Here is a 14,150-nt window from a genome sequence, read left to right as displayed (position 1 = left end):
AAGAATTCAATTGTCTATGGGTGAGAAAAATCAAAACAAGTCAGTACTCTAGTAGCTGCCCAAACATATTAGACCAAACAACGAGAAAGCACTGGCTCCACTAGATAAGAGAAAGACTGTGCACACAGTCTGGCTCGGCCAGTCTTGGGTATCTATTAAGTAAGGGCAGAAAGAGGGAGCATACAGGAGAAACTCTTCCCGGGACCACGCACACGCCATGCATCACACCCAAGACAACAGATGCGCTCTTCGTTCTTCTCTGTGTTTGAGAAGCTTGTCGACCTCCCTCTTGGCCATTCCAATGTGCTTCGAAATGATTCCATGTTGATTCAGTCCAGGAAGCAACAGTGTGGAAGTCGCCGACAAGTAGGTGGGAAGAAGGTTGTGGACTTGCTGTCCCCCACAAGCAGCCACGGCCAGATCATGGTCAAGAAGTACATGTTAGGCTTTTCGTCCTTTAGCGTAAAAAGGCGTTTCCACCAGCCCATGGCGCTGCGTCGGGCTTTCCCTAGGTCGCTGCAAATGTCAGGGGATCGTTGCTGCTGCTCAGTGGTCCGTTGATAGGAGCCCAAAATTCTAGACACTAGAATGGGAGCAGGATTGTCGCCCAAGCACATAAGCATAACAACACAGGAACCACCAGACAGAACGGTGGATCTAGATAGCAGATTGTCAGAAATACCAAAGACACAACACCCCTGATGGCGGGCGGAAACCAGGCTCTTTGCTACCGGAGGACTTGTCTGCCATCAGCATCACTTCTCCCCATCCGAGCAGTCCTTTTCCCAGACTTGCGTTCTCTGCAGCCAGCAGGTTGGTGCTGCCATGATGGCCCCCCAGCCGTCCTACCTGAGTGCCGCCTTTGCAAGCTCAGGTCGCCCTCTAAACTAACCTCCCAGCCTCAAGCCTTCCAGGCAACCCTAGCACCGTTGCTGATCTTTTCAAAGGCTTCTGGCTTCGTTGATTTTTTTTTCTATTGTTTTCTTGTCCTCTGTTTCATTTGTTTCTGCTCCAATCTTTATGATTTCACTTTTCCTGCTGACCATGGACTTCTTTGGCAGCTCCTTCTCAATTGGTTCAAATTGGTGGGTCACGTTTTTTGTTGTCAATGTTCCATTCTTCTTTCTTGATGCATACATTTATTACTACAAATTATCCTCTGAGAATTTTGCTGCATACCCCCCCCACTCCACACACACATGTTTTGGTATGTTGTGTTTGCACTGTCATTTGATTCCAAGAATTGTAATTTCATCTATTGCCTAGTCATTTTAAAGAAGGGGAGGGTCCCGTTTTCATATTTCCATTTTTCCTTCCTGTTCTTCTTGCTGTTGGTTTCTGTCTCATAGCATGGTGGTCAGAAAAGATGCTTTGGATTATTTCGAGGCTTTTGAATTAACAGAGGCTTCTTTGCGGACTAGACTGTGGTCTGGGGATTCTGGAGCATGACCCATGCGTCTTAGAGAAGACCGTGGACTCCCTGCTCTCGGTGGTGTGCTCTGCTCACGTCTAGGAGGTAGAGATGTTTGTACTATTTAGATATTTTGTGTCTTTGTTGAGTGCTTTTCTAATTGTTCTGTTTATCATCAAAAGTGGTGTGTTAACGTCTTCTATTATTGTTGTAGAACTGCCCGTTTCTTGTTTTGATCCATTAGAGTTTGTTGCATGTACTCTGGAGCTGCCATTGACTGTAAGTATTTATTATTGTTATGTCCTCTTGGCAGATTGATCCTTTAACCATTACATAATGCTCTTCTTAATCTCGTGTAATGGATTTTGACTTAAAGTCTATTTTGCCAGAGATTGCGATGGCCACTTCTGCTCTCTGTTGATTATTATTTCCTTGATGTATATATTATTCCATTCTTTGATTTTTGACCTATTTATGTCTTTATGTCTATGGCCTGTCTCTTAAAGGCAACATATTGATGGATCACATTTTAAAAATCCCTCCTGCTATTCCCTGTCTCTCGACTGCTGCAGTTACCCCCCTTGCATTCTGTGTGATTATTGAAAGGTGTGGATTTGCACTGCCATTCTTTCAGGCCAGTTTGTGGTTTACAGGTTCTTTGTCCTGCTTAAGTTCCTGTGCTGAGTTATTTTTCTTTATGAATATAATTTTCATATCCTTTGTTGTTTTAATTTTTGATTAAAAAATAATTTGTTTGGGTGAAAAATATACCAGTTTCGTAATTTCTACACCTACAATTCCGTGACATTGACTGCATTCTGCAAGTGGTTCACTTGTCATTTCTTAGGGGGAACAGAGGAATTTAGTGGAGAATATGTGGAGCACTAAAGCCTGGGTTTGCATTCCAATTCTGCCGCTTAGCTGTATTGTGTGGGCAGGCTGCTATTCTCTCTGAGCATGTGCCCTGACATGTGAGATTACCCTGTGGGTCGTGGGGAGATTACCCCAGCCTCATGCTGGCAAACACTGTTACAGTGCCTACTGTGCTGCATCGGCGTGTGCCCCGTTTAATCATTGCAGCAGCACTAGCAGGTAGCTGCAGTTGTTAACATCATTTTTCAGATGTGGAAAGTGAGGCAAAGCGGTTCAACAACTTGTCCGAGATAACACTGGCTTGCATGGGATGGAAGTAGTACTTAAGCACAGCCGTCTTCTCTAGGGTCTGTGTGCTCAGCTGCTAACTCTTGATTCTAGTGCAGTTGGCCGAGGGAGCCCCCTGCAAAGGGAACTGAAATAGTCTCATTCATTGTTGTCCCTTTGGTTATTGGCCATGAAGAACCCTGAATCCCTTTGTCGACCATTTGGGTCTCTATGGAGGTGCAGGATTCCTGTTGGGAAGAAGTAGCATTCTCTTTATGCAAAGCCCTCTCGATTACAATTCTTTGCCAGCATTGGTTGTCTTGAAAGGATTTTTTATGGTTTGCCATTTGGTTCTCATTCTGAGGCCACATGTGAATGTAACACAAATACTTGTGGAGGGATATCATTACTCTGAAACTCAAAGTTTACATGTCAGCTCCCTGTCTTTACAGCAACTGCCATGGGCCATTTTTTCTTTTCCTTGTTTAAACGGAGGAGGCTGTACAGCCATTCTCATACACACCCTGCTGTGGAATCTATGGTCATGCCTTTTAGCTAGTTGAGAGAGACCTGAAGCTGTCTCCCCTGCCCCGTCCCACCCGAAAACCACGGGGTCCTGCCCACTCAATACATCAGGGCATCACGTGCTCAGTTGCCTGCCCGCTGTGGGTGTTCATTTGGCTGTTTCTCCATCTCCCTGGCATCGTGGAAGTATTTGGCTTCTCCCTTCATATATTTGCAAGCTAATTCATGCACCTCCCGCCAGGCTTCGTCTTACACATGATTTCCAGACTACGACCTTCTTTCTCTTCCCCCCCTGAATCTAAAACAGGCCACTTATTGTAAATTGTCAACGCATCTTTACTTAACCTTCCGATCATTTATGCCACAGTACACACACACACACACACACACACACACACACACCCCTGTCATTTAGTTGTGCCGTGTCAGCTCAGGTGTTGCTGCACTGCTGGACACTAGGTCACTGGTGTTTTAAGTTCCAGCAGGCTCATCCACAGTGACCAAGTTTTAGTGGGGTTTTGAGGCTAAGAAAGACCTGGCGATTTACTCTAGAAAATTAGTTAGGGAAAACCTTACGGATGTCAACAGAATATTCTCCAGCTTCCTTGCTTTGGGCACATCCTCGGGAGGGATCACCTGCTAGAGGATCAGCACGTTTGTTAAGGTGGAAGGACCGCAAGGGTGAGGGCCACCTTTAGTGTGATGGATTGGTCCAATAACTAGACTCTGCTGGTGATTTTGACATGTGTCTTTCTAAGGAAAATGTAAGCTGCAGTGCCAGTCAGAGCCCCATGAATATGGGGTGAGTGAATAAAGAAGCATGATGCAATTAATGATGTTTACATAGTTCTCGCTTGTGCCTCAGACCTTTTCAATAATCCAACCATAACTGGAATCCCAGAGACCTCAAGGTTTGCTGTGACACATAACAGCACATACACACTTTAAACACAAAATAAACTTTAAACACATTTTTATTCCCCAGCACACTCTTTCACGCTGACACGTTTGCATAAGGTTGGACTGTTACACACCTGTTTTTATGTCTCTGTGATGTGTGTTTGGCAGGAGGCTAATAGACACACTCCATTAGAGCCATGAGCAACACACGCATGCCGCTTTGCCTGGAGATCCTTTCCGAGGGTCTACCTCTCGCCTGCTGCAGGCTTTTCTAGAATCTTGTAAGGGTAAAGTGGCAAACATGAATGGCTTTGAGACAGAAACCACCATTGCAATTGACATTAATTAACAGAGCTGAGAAAATTTTTCACTAGGAGCATTTAAATCATTCAGCCTGGTTTGACTTAGAAGGTCGGTGGTGGGGCAGGGGAGGGGGGGAGTGGCCTGTTAACCATTTAATGAAATTTCACGAGATGGCTTCCCTGTGCCCTTTCTCAGAAGAGCTATTGGAATAGAAGTGGACCCATTTGTTCCAAATTAGAGTCATGGACCGGGGTGTCAGGTGTCTTGCCTTTGTGCCTGTCCTCAATTTCTATGGTCCCCACACCTATCACTGTGTCGCATGACAGAACGCTCTGTCTCGGCCCTTACATAGCTTCACGTTCCACAGGCACAGCCCGGAGACTGACAGCTTCCCAGGGACGTGCCACGGCAGCCGCCGCCGCCTCTACAGAACCAGCTGGCATTTATTAAGGGCTTACTGTGTTCCAGGCATGTTATGTGAATGATTTAATTCTCATAACAATTCTACGGGGTTAGTATTATGATGGAGAGGATGATGTACAATTTACAAGTAGCAACGGAACCAGAGCACGTTGAGTCCACCCAGAGGCACCGCACAAGAAAGTCCCGGTAATCGACGTCCAGAAGTTGAGAGCCACGGAAAGCTTGATGGAGCCCGGCTCGATTCTGACACACGCGTGGCTGTCATGAGTCAGAGTCGACTTGATGACAACTGTTTTACTTTAAATGGAAGAGGTAGAAAAATGTGCCAAGCTTTCAGGCACTGAAATGAGAGCCTCCCTGAGGATGTTACAGACTGATCAACTAGTGAAACTACAACCATGGGTCACAGCAGAAAACAATCTGAAGAGCTTTACTTGCTTTTAAAATCTAATAATGGACTCTGGGTTCCTTAAAAGCATCCCTTTTAAGTAAAAGTTTATCATGCACGGCAGCTGTAATCTTTCCAAAAACCTTCCAAGAAATTCTCTGTGGCTGTGGTAGGTCATTTTGACCCAAGTTCTGATTGTTATCATCAAGATCGGCATGGCAGGAGGCAAACACTGTGTTGGCACTGTGGAAGGCAATCCCTAGTGAGCCTGCCGCCGGAGCCCGGCTCAGCGCCTCTTCCCTCCCATCTCCATGTTTTGCGGTTATGTTGAATGCTCTGTGGACTCGCAGCTGTTCTATAGGTTGGCACCTTTCCTGGACTCCTGTTCCGAAAGTGTGTGTGTGTGTGTGTGTGTGTGTGTGGTGGGGTGGGGAGAGGCTTCTTTCTCTGATTTTAACCAAGACCCATTTGGGTGTTTTTAAAATGATAGATTACTCAGAAACTAAAGTGAAAAAAATAGACAGAAACAGGACCAACTAGTGTCCACACTGCACAGCTTCTCGTCCTAGCATTGTTGAAGTCCTGTTAGTCATGGCTTGGCTGGTGATGGCTACATGGCACCTAGCCCTTGTCTCCATGCTTCTGCTGGAATCTAGCTTGGATGCTCGCACAAGCACTTCAGACTTGTGGCATCACGTATGTTTGTGTTGGGATTTGGGTCAGTCTTGGTGAGATATACTGTACCTCCCACCTTCTATAACTAGCTTCTTCTTAGTCTGTATATTTAGGTCCCCAAGGCATGAGCTAGGGGCTCTGGTGGTGTAGTAGGTTATATGTTGGGCTGTTAGCCACAGGTCAGTAGTTTGAAACAACTAAGAGAAAGATAAAGCTTTCTGCACCTGCAAAGATGGCAGTCTCAGAAACCCAAGGAGACAGGGCTGCTCTGGTCTACAGGGTCACTCTGAGTCGGAACCAACTCAGAGGCAGGGAGTTTGGGTTTGGAAATCTTGGGCTACGTTGTTCTTAATTTTTTTTGAATGTCTTGCTCAAAAAAAAAAAAAGAGAAGTGTCTCAATGATTGGTTCTTATAATTACTTCTAACTAGAGTTAGGTTTTATTGATGATGAGCAGGCCAGCGAAAAAGAGGGGAGCCCTCAAAGAGATGAGATGACATTATGGCGGCAACCATGGGCTCCGACTGACCTGTAATCATGAAGAGGCTGCAGGGCTTGGCAACACTTCCTTTGACCATATGTCAGTTCTCCGTGAGCGGGTGCTGGTCACGAATGACCCAGTGGATGGTCCCTGACAACAACGGCAACAACTATGTGCAAAGCACCATGTTCATACTTCACTTGACAACCCCAGGAAACGGAAGTCGTCCCCTGCAGCTGAAAAGAAACTTGGAAGTGTGGAGAGAGTCACTTGCCCAAGGTCACAAAACTTGTGGCCGACTCCAGATTCGGAGTCCCATGGATCAGACAGCCGCTCTCCGAACCTTAAAGAGTCTGGCTTGGAGGTCTCTCAGTTGCCTTTGCCTTTTTCCTGGAGGATTTCGGTCTATTTCTCTCCTGTGTTCTGCTTACCTACAGTGTTCACAGTGGCCACCATTTCAAGGACATTCTCCTTGTTGCGCCCAATCCCACTTAGCAGCCTGGCTTCTTACCAGGGGCCCCTCAGCCTTCTGGGGTGACCAACTTCCAATCTGAAGTCTTGGCTGCAAATAAATATTACTGTATTTAATTTGTGGAAAATGAACCTCAAATGTTGCCAGTCCTGCTCTATTTAGATGAAAGAGCCAGTGTCATCCAGTTGGGAGGAGCTTTTCTTGTCACTCATGGGCTCCCAGCCTCAGATCTATCTCGGTCATCTGACTTGGATTCTGCCTTTACTCCCAGCAGACCATGTACCCAGGGCTCTTTCAAATGCTAGGTCCCGGGTGGCTCAAATAGTCTGCACTTGACTCCTAATGCATAAGTGAACAGTGGCTCCCTGGGAGAAAGGCCTGGCGTTCTGCTCCTGGAACGATGGGAGTCAGGCACCCCTATGGAGCACACGGTTCTTGGCAGTACCTGGGGCCACCATGGGTTGATTAGGTGAGAATGGGCATTAGGTTTGGGTTTCTTTTCACATTCTCACTACAAGAATAGAAGACGTTCTGTACCCACAGGGGCTAATGGGTAATTGCTGAAGAACATCGATCAGGTGGTAACAGGACAATTCACCTTGAGTAAATACACATCTCAAGCCGGATTCTACATGCGTAATAGACATCAGCATATGTACTCTTAATAGCCACGTTATGCAGTAAGTACAACTAGGACTCCCAATTGTGGCTAGAGAAACTGAGGCAAACAAAGGCAAAGTGACTTAGCTGTGGTCATGCAGCTTAGAAATGACCAAGCCAGGAATCAAACTTAGAAATCAGATGCCGCTGGCTGCCCCGTTGTTGGAAGGGTTGGGGTTTTGTAGCAGTGTGCTTGGGATTGACTCCTAGCAGGACCGCCAAGGTCATCAACAAAGGCCACAGGGACGTGCCTCCTGCCGGGGTTACTGTGAGGGGCGAACACAGTGAGCCTTTCCAGCCAGTTAGCTCACGGTCAGGCACATGGATGTTTTCAAGACATTCAATGCTATTCTCATTAATAATGATTATGAGAGTTCAGGCAAAACATAAAAATATTATTTTCCCAGGTGCAACATTGACGCTCATGAGACAACTTTCATCGGCAGAGTGTAAGGCTCAGCCTTTTCCCGCTTCTCTCTCTCGGGCCCTCCGTGAGGCTCCTTTGATGGATTAAATGCTCCTTTTAAGCAGATGGTGAGGTGAATGTCCCAGTCTTTGCTGCCCTTACTTTTCTTGAGTGATTTCCTATTATAGGAAGGGAGTATCCCATAATAATGAAAAATTGACAGTAGCTATTGATTAAATCTTGCCTCGCCTCTTCCCCTTGACTTTCCCTCATTAGTTTAATATGAACACCTCAGAGATGGATGTAGAAAAGGTGAAGGCGCAGGAACTGGGACAGGGCCGCTTTCTTTCTTTTCCTTTTAAGAAGAAAAATGATGATTATTTTGTTTTGTCGAAGTCCTCTCTTCCTGAAAGATCAAGGGAAGAGAGAAAAAAAGTTTAGATTAATCAATTACTGGCAATAAAGGATTTTCTTTTCTCAGGGACAGATGAAAGCTGAGGATGGCATATAGCATCAGAGAAATTTCTTTTTTTATTTTGGTAGCACAGCGACTCCAGAAAATAGGTTAATTGGTTCAAAGACTTGCTCTTACTGTTAATGGCATTTAGCTTGTAAAATTGCACAACTGCATCTCAAGACAGAATGTTCAGAAAATCGATATTCTGGTGGCTAAGTGTGTGCGTTTTTAAGATATAGTTTGAATTAATTTATTCAAAGCCAGCTGGTGTTGTTCCCAATTTAACCTCTAGGAGGAAACCTCAACCCGTGTCTGTGTCTAAAATAGCTGGGTTTCCGTTTTCTCTTTTCCACTGTTCACACTGCATCTAAGTTAGTACTTGGGATTTTTCTAAGTTTCCCCCCTAACATTTATGTAGAACGCCACATAATTGCAGAAAAGATAATAGTCACATACCCTAGGGCCTTCTGTACACTTATGTTAAAAGTACAGCTTTTATTGGCAACTAAAGTAATAACCTTTCTATGTCAAATTGCTTTAAATTAAAGTAAAAAAAAAAAAACCTACTGGCTGATACCCACACTTGGTAATTGTCAAACATTAGCATAATGTGGAATACTAACGCTGCCTAAATCTGAGGTTTAAAAATAATTATTTACTTAGATAAATTTTGTATGCAGTAGCATATTATTAGAATTTCTCATTCCCCCTTCTTGTGGAAACGCAGGATCAATGTATATGTTAATGTTATACTTAGGCTTGACATGTAAGTGGGATTGTAACTTATGTTAGCCTCCGAGAAAGGGCTCTCCTTTAATCTCTGCTCATCCATCCATCACAGAGCACAGACAAATGGGGTGAATCGACACTCTGGATGACTTTGCGTGGGTACCTTGTGTTAGGTGACCGAACACGTGACCTCAGGGGGAACTGTACAAGTCTATTTTTGATTAGGATGCAACAAGGCACGGGCTGCATAATTTCCAACCATCTTCGGGCACTTGGGAGTTGAGGATCCTAAATGAGGGTGTGGGGGAAGGCCTCGGGCGGAGGTCACAGCAGCCTTTCACACGAATGCATTTGTATTTCCCGGAGCTCTGTCTCTCTCTCCACCAGGCTCAACTGTAGCACTTTCAATGAAATGAAACCCAGAATGAGTGGAGGTGGGTGGGGTGCAGCAGTGGACAAGATCTGTCCAGAGTTGGGTACCACTCCAATGTAGCCACCAGCTACCTGGTGCTACCTCATTGAACACTAGAATGGTTTTTTTCCCCCCGGTCCTGTTTGATGGCAAGTTGTCAAAGTGAAGTGGAACTAATCCAAGATGACTGCTGTCCTCAGAAAAAGAGGGGACGCAGAGGGACAGACAGAGAAAAGTCAGTCAGAGAAGACAGAGACACAAGTAAGAGCTCACTGCTGTAAGCCGAGGAGTGTCTTTGTGTTAGTCCGGGTACTTCAGAGAAACAAATCCACAGAAACTCAGGTATAAGAGAGAGTTTTATATAAAGGGTAAGTGCACATCAAGAAAACATCCCAACCCAGTGCTGCCCAAGCTCACAAGTCCAACATTAACCCATATGTCCAACACCAATCCACAAAGTCCTCCTCCATCTCACAAAACAGATGCAATGATGCCGACTGCAGGAGGAAAGCCGAGTCAGTGAACGTGGAAGCATCTCAGCACTGGCAGGGGTCTCCACACAGCTGCTCCAGCACCCAGGGCTGCATCGGGGTAGGTCCATGTGGCTTCTCCTTGAGGATGCCTTGCAGGAAGTGAGCCTTGCCAGCTGAAGCAGGGAACTGGCCAAGGCAGCTGCACTGTGGTCCAACCATCAGAGAGCAAGAGACCCGAGAACCAGGAAGGCGAGGCTCACTGAGCCATTTACCCCTCCACCCTTCAATTAACCCCATGTGTGTTTATTGGCCAGGTTGGCACAATTGACTAACTAACTCAGCGTGGGCCCCCGAAGGAAGCTTGAACTTGTAGACACCTTGATTCCTGACATCGAACTTCTCTCCTGGTGGCATAGTGGGTTACCCATTGAACTGCTTACTGCAATAGGCGGGGCGGGGGGCAGATGGGGCTTTCTACTCCCATGGAGTTACAGCCTTGGACACCCACGTGGGCAGTTCTACTCTGTCTTACAGGGTCACTGTGAGGTGGAACTGACTCAACGGCAGTGAGTTTGGTTTGGTTGGAGGACCTGGCAGAGCTGTGAGAAGACACATTTTGGATGTGAAGTCACCCACTTTGTGGTTGGTTCATACGGCAGGTCTAGGAAGCCAATAATGGCCCATGTGGGCTGGTTGGTAGAAGGGAACCCTGTCCGGACAAGCTTAGGGCTTTGCTTTACAACGTCTTAGCACAGAGCCTCTGGGTATGGAGACAGATGTTCTTTCCACCAGATCCATGTATTGCAAACTTTGTTGGGCAGATGTGCAGCAGGGAGATGCCATGGTATGACCCGGTACCTTCATGAATCCTGGTGATTTGAAGCCTTTGCTTGTTCCCGAGCTGGTCCGCTCCAAATCAGACCAAACTTGCTGACACTGAGGCAATGCTAGCTCCCAGTGGTGCCCTGTCGGTTTCTGAGACTGACTATTTACCCAGTCTTTTCTCCCTGGGAGCTGCTGCTGGTTTTGAACTACGACCATGCGTCTTGCAGCGCAACCTGTAACCACTACACCATCAGGGCTCCTTAGCTGTTCCTAGACTGTGAAATTCCAGTAACCATATGCTGTCTCTTCCCTGCTTTTGATGTTCTCAAATCTTTTACACTCAACAAGGCATCATCATAATGCTGACCACGTAACACACTCTATGGCAGGCAATGGGATGGGCACTTTATGGGCAGCACCTTATGGAATTTCACTTACAAGGATAGTCAAAAACCAAACTCTCTGCCCATTCCGAGTCATGGAAACTCAACAGGATGGAGCAGAACTACCTCTGTGGGTCTTCCAGGCTGTAACTCTATGGAGTAGAAAGCCTTGACTTTCTCCTGCCCTTATGGAGATAGCTATTATCATTCCCATTATATAGATAAAATTGAGGCTCACCTAAACACAGCCAAAGCTGGAGAAATGCTCTGGACTGGCCATAAGATCCGAGAGGATTGTGCTACCTAGGGCTGCTGTTGAATTCAGGTGTAGATATGAGGTGGATAGTGGTTTAGAGAGAGCCAGATACCCAACTCCCTGCTAGTGCCACAATGATCTTTTATGCCCTCTGAGCTAATTTCTTACTTACATTCTAGTCTCCTCTTTGGGTGCCACTCAGAAACACTGTTGTCACCAGCAGGTTGAGATTTCTTTACAGAGGTGTCCTGGGCTGCTGGAGGAGGAAGGACCTGTGACCGTGTAATTTATGTGGCAGAAGTGGGAAGGCAGCTCTCTATGGTTCTGTCGTTTAGAGGAACAAACACAGACACAGAAATGCCTTTGAAAAGAAGCCTGGAGCAAAATCATATCGGTCCATTCATTAAAGTATGTTTCCTAAAGCAAAAGTGATTTGATTTTTAAGCGAAGCATTCAAGTCCTCAGTCAAAGCCATTAGAGGGCTTTAGGGGATGCATTGCAGCCCTGAACCTTCTGTAGCAAGGCCTCTGTGTGTCATGTTGTGGTACAGGGGGAACCACATACAAGAGTCCAGGGACCAACTTTCCTGGGGCACTGCCTTTGACTTTGGAAATCATGTAACCCACAGTCTGAAATTGGTGAAAATGATCGACAATCCAAGTTGTATAAGACAGAAACTTACAAGTCACTCGTGATGATCTCCCCTCACCTCTCTTTATCCAAGTTCTGTTGGTTTCCTTCCCTTAATGTCCCTCGATTGTGCCTGCTCCTCTCCATCCACAGCACTGCCCCCTTTGTTTAAGTCCCCACCATCATCTCTTGCCTCGGTTACTCTCATACCTCCATGCATCTACGCCTGATTCCTTCTCATCTGCTCTATTTCAGGATATGAAGCAATATTCCTGAAATTCTAATATGATCATGCTGGGTTCCCATTCTTCCCCTGTCCCTCCACCCCCAATTAAAACCTCTTCAATAGCATTCCACCACACTGCTTTTTAGGAGAAAGACAACACTGCTTAATGTTAGTTAATGTTAGTACTTAGTCTGGCTCTTTCCAATCGTTCTGATCTCCCCACAATGTCTCAGACTTGCCCTTAACCATCTTATTTCATCCTCTTTCCATTTGTTATTCTTGCTATCTAAGTCCGCGCCCCTCTTTACTACTAAGCATCCTTTGGGTTACAGTTCAAGTGTCCCTTTCTCCTTGGGTGGGTTAAATCCCCATTATAGACCCTCTTGAGGGTAGTGATGGCTCAGAGGTGGAACTCTCACCTGTCAGCCCGTTCAATGACTGACCAATGCACCTCACGCCTCAACACCATCTGTCAGGAGAGGCTTGAGGTTGCTACAATGGTAAACAGGTTTCAGCAAAGCTTCCAGACGAAGACAGAAGAAAGGCTGAGGATATGCTCTCAAAAATGACCAGCCAATGAAAGACTGATGGATCACAATGGCTTGGTGTGCAACTGATCATGGCATGGGACCGGGTAGTAATTAATTTCCTTGTGCATGGAGGTCATGAGTTGGGGGAGGATTCAAAATAGCAAACAACAATATAGACTCCTTTAGACTCTTCTCTCTTCATTGTTGAATTCACTGTGCATTTACATTTGTGATTGTGGTGACAGCCTCACGGTAAAGTAGTTTCAACGCTCACCTTTGTCAATGACCAGTAATGGGGTCTTGGCAGTCACTCCACTTCTCTTTGTCTCAGTTTCCCCGTTTATGAAGTGTGGGCAATAACAGTAGCTAAGGCTTGTTAGGAGGATTAAAAAGAAAACAGAGAAAGTGCTTAGACTGTTTGTTGTCCACTACATCATCAATGCGACGTAAGTTCCACCTATAAATATTGTTTTCAATTGACTCGTATGCATGTAAAAGTTGGACAGTGAATCCGGAAGATCGAAAAAGAATCAACGCTTTTGAATTATGGTGCTGGTGAATCATCTTGAAAGCAACACGGACTGCCAAGAGAGCAAACAGCTGTGTCCTGGAACAAGCACAGCCAGGATGTTCCTTAGCAGCCAGGATGGCAAGACGTCATTTCACGTGCTTTGGACATAGTCTCCGGAGATACCACTCTGGAGAAAGACGTCCTGCTTGGTAAAGTAGAGGAGCAGAGACAGAGAGGAAGGCCCTCCGCCAGATGGACTGACAGAGTGACAGCACGACGGGCGGAGACATACAGCAGTTACGAGCATGGCACAGGCCTGGGCGGTGCCTATTCCATTGCCCAGGGGTTTCCTATGCGTCCAGAAACACTCGATGGTACCTGACAAAGACACCCTGAATATTACGATGTCACTACAGATGTGTCTCCACCACCGTCTACTCCCACGGAGTTGATTCTAACTCATAGAGATCAAGGATGGTCAAGCCGGAAAATAACAAAGCTAACGGCTAGAGAGGTGGGAGCCCCGAATGACACTGACAGTTTTCTTGCTACATCACCAGTCCTCACACCCCTCCCGAGTTGGCCAGCTTTATTCCAAGTACAGACTCTGTTTCCAAAGGGTAGCAGGTAGGAGAGGGTGGCCAAAGCAGGACAAAATACCCCCCACCGTGAAAGGAGCCATTGAGAGAAACTTTGCTGTGCCGTGTTATCTTTAGGAAAAGCATAGTCTAGCTATTTCCACTGAATGTTATGATCAGACGTTCAGACTTCCAGCCCCAAACCCTAGCTAATTCCCAATGGACCCCAAATCAGCCTGTCTTTGTATTGGCCGACATTCGGGTGCTAAGGTCAAAGTCACTTATTCTAAAGTGCTCAGAATTACTGCAGTAAATTGAAACTCCAAATGCAATTTGTATCATTAACCTCTCAGGGAT

The 14,150-nt window shown here is 46.0% G+C and overlaps 1 pseudogene; it reads right to left on the bottom strand.

Annotated features, from left to right (window-relative positions):
• Positions 1-222: 222 nt before the first annotated feature.
• LOC101661295 lies at positions 223-4,722 on the bottom strand (annotated as a pseudogene).
• Between the last annotated feature and the right edge of the window lie 9,428 nt (positions 4,723-14,150).

The sequence above is a fragment of the Echinops telfairi genome, unplaced genomic scaffold (assembly GCF_000313985.2).
Source record: "Echinops telfairi isolate 266 unplaced genomic scaffold, ASM31398v2 ScPeMD7_31;HRSCAF=116, whole genome shotgun sequence".
NCBI classification, from domain to species: Eukaryota; Metazoa; Chordata; class Mammalia; order Afrosoricida; family Tenrecidae; genus Echinops; species Echinops telfairi.
The sequence above is the reverse complement of the archived record's forward strand: the minus strand, read 5'-3'. Positions and strand labels throughout refer to the sequence as shown.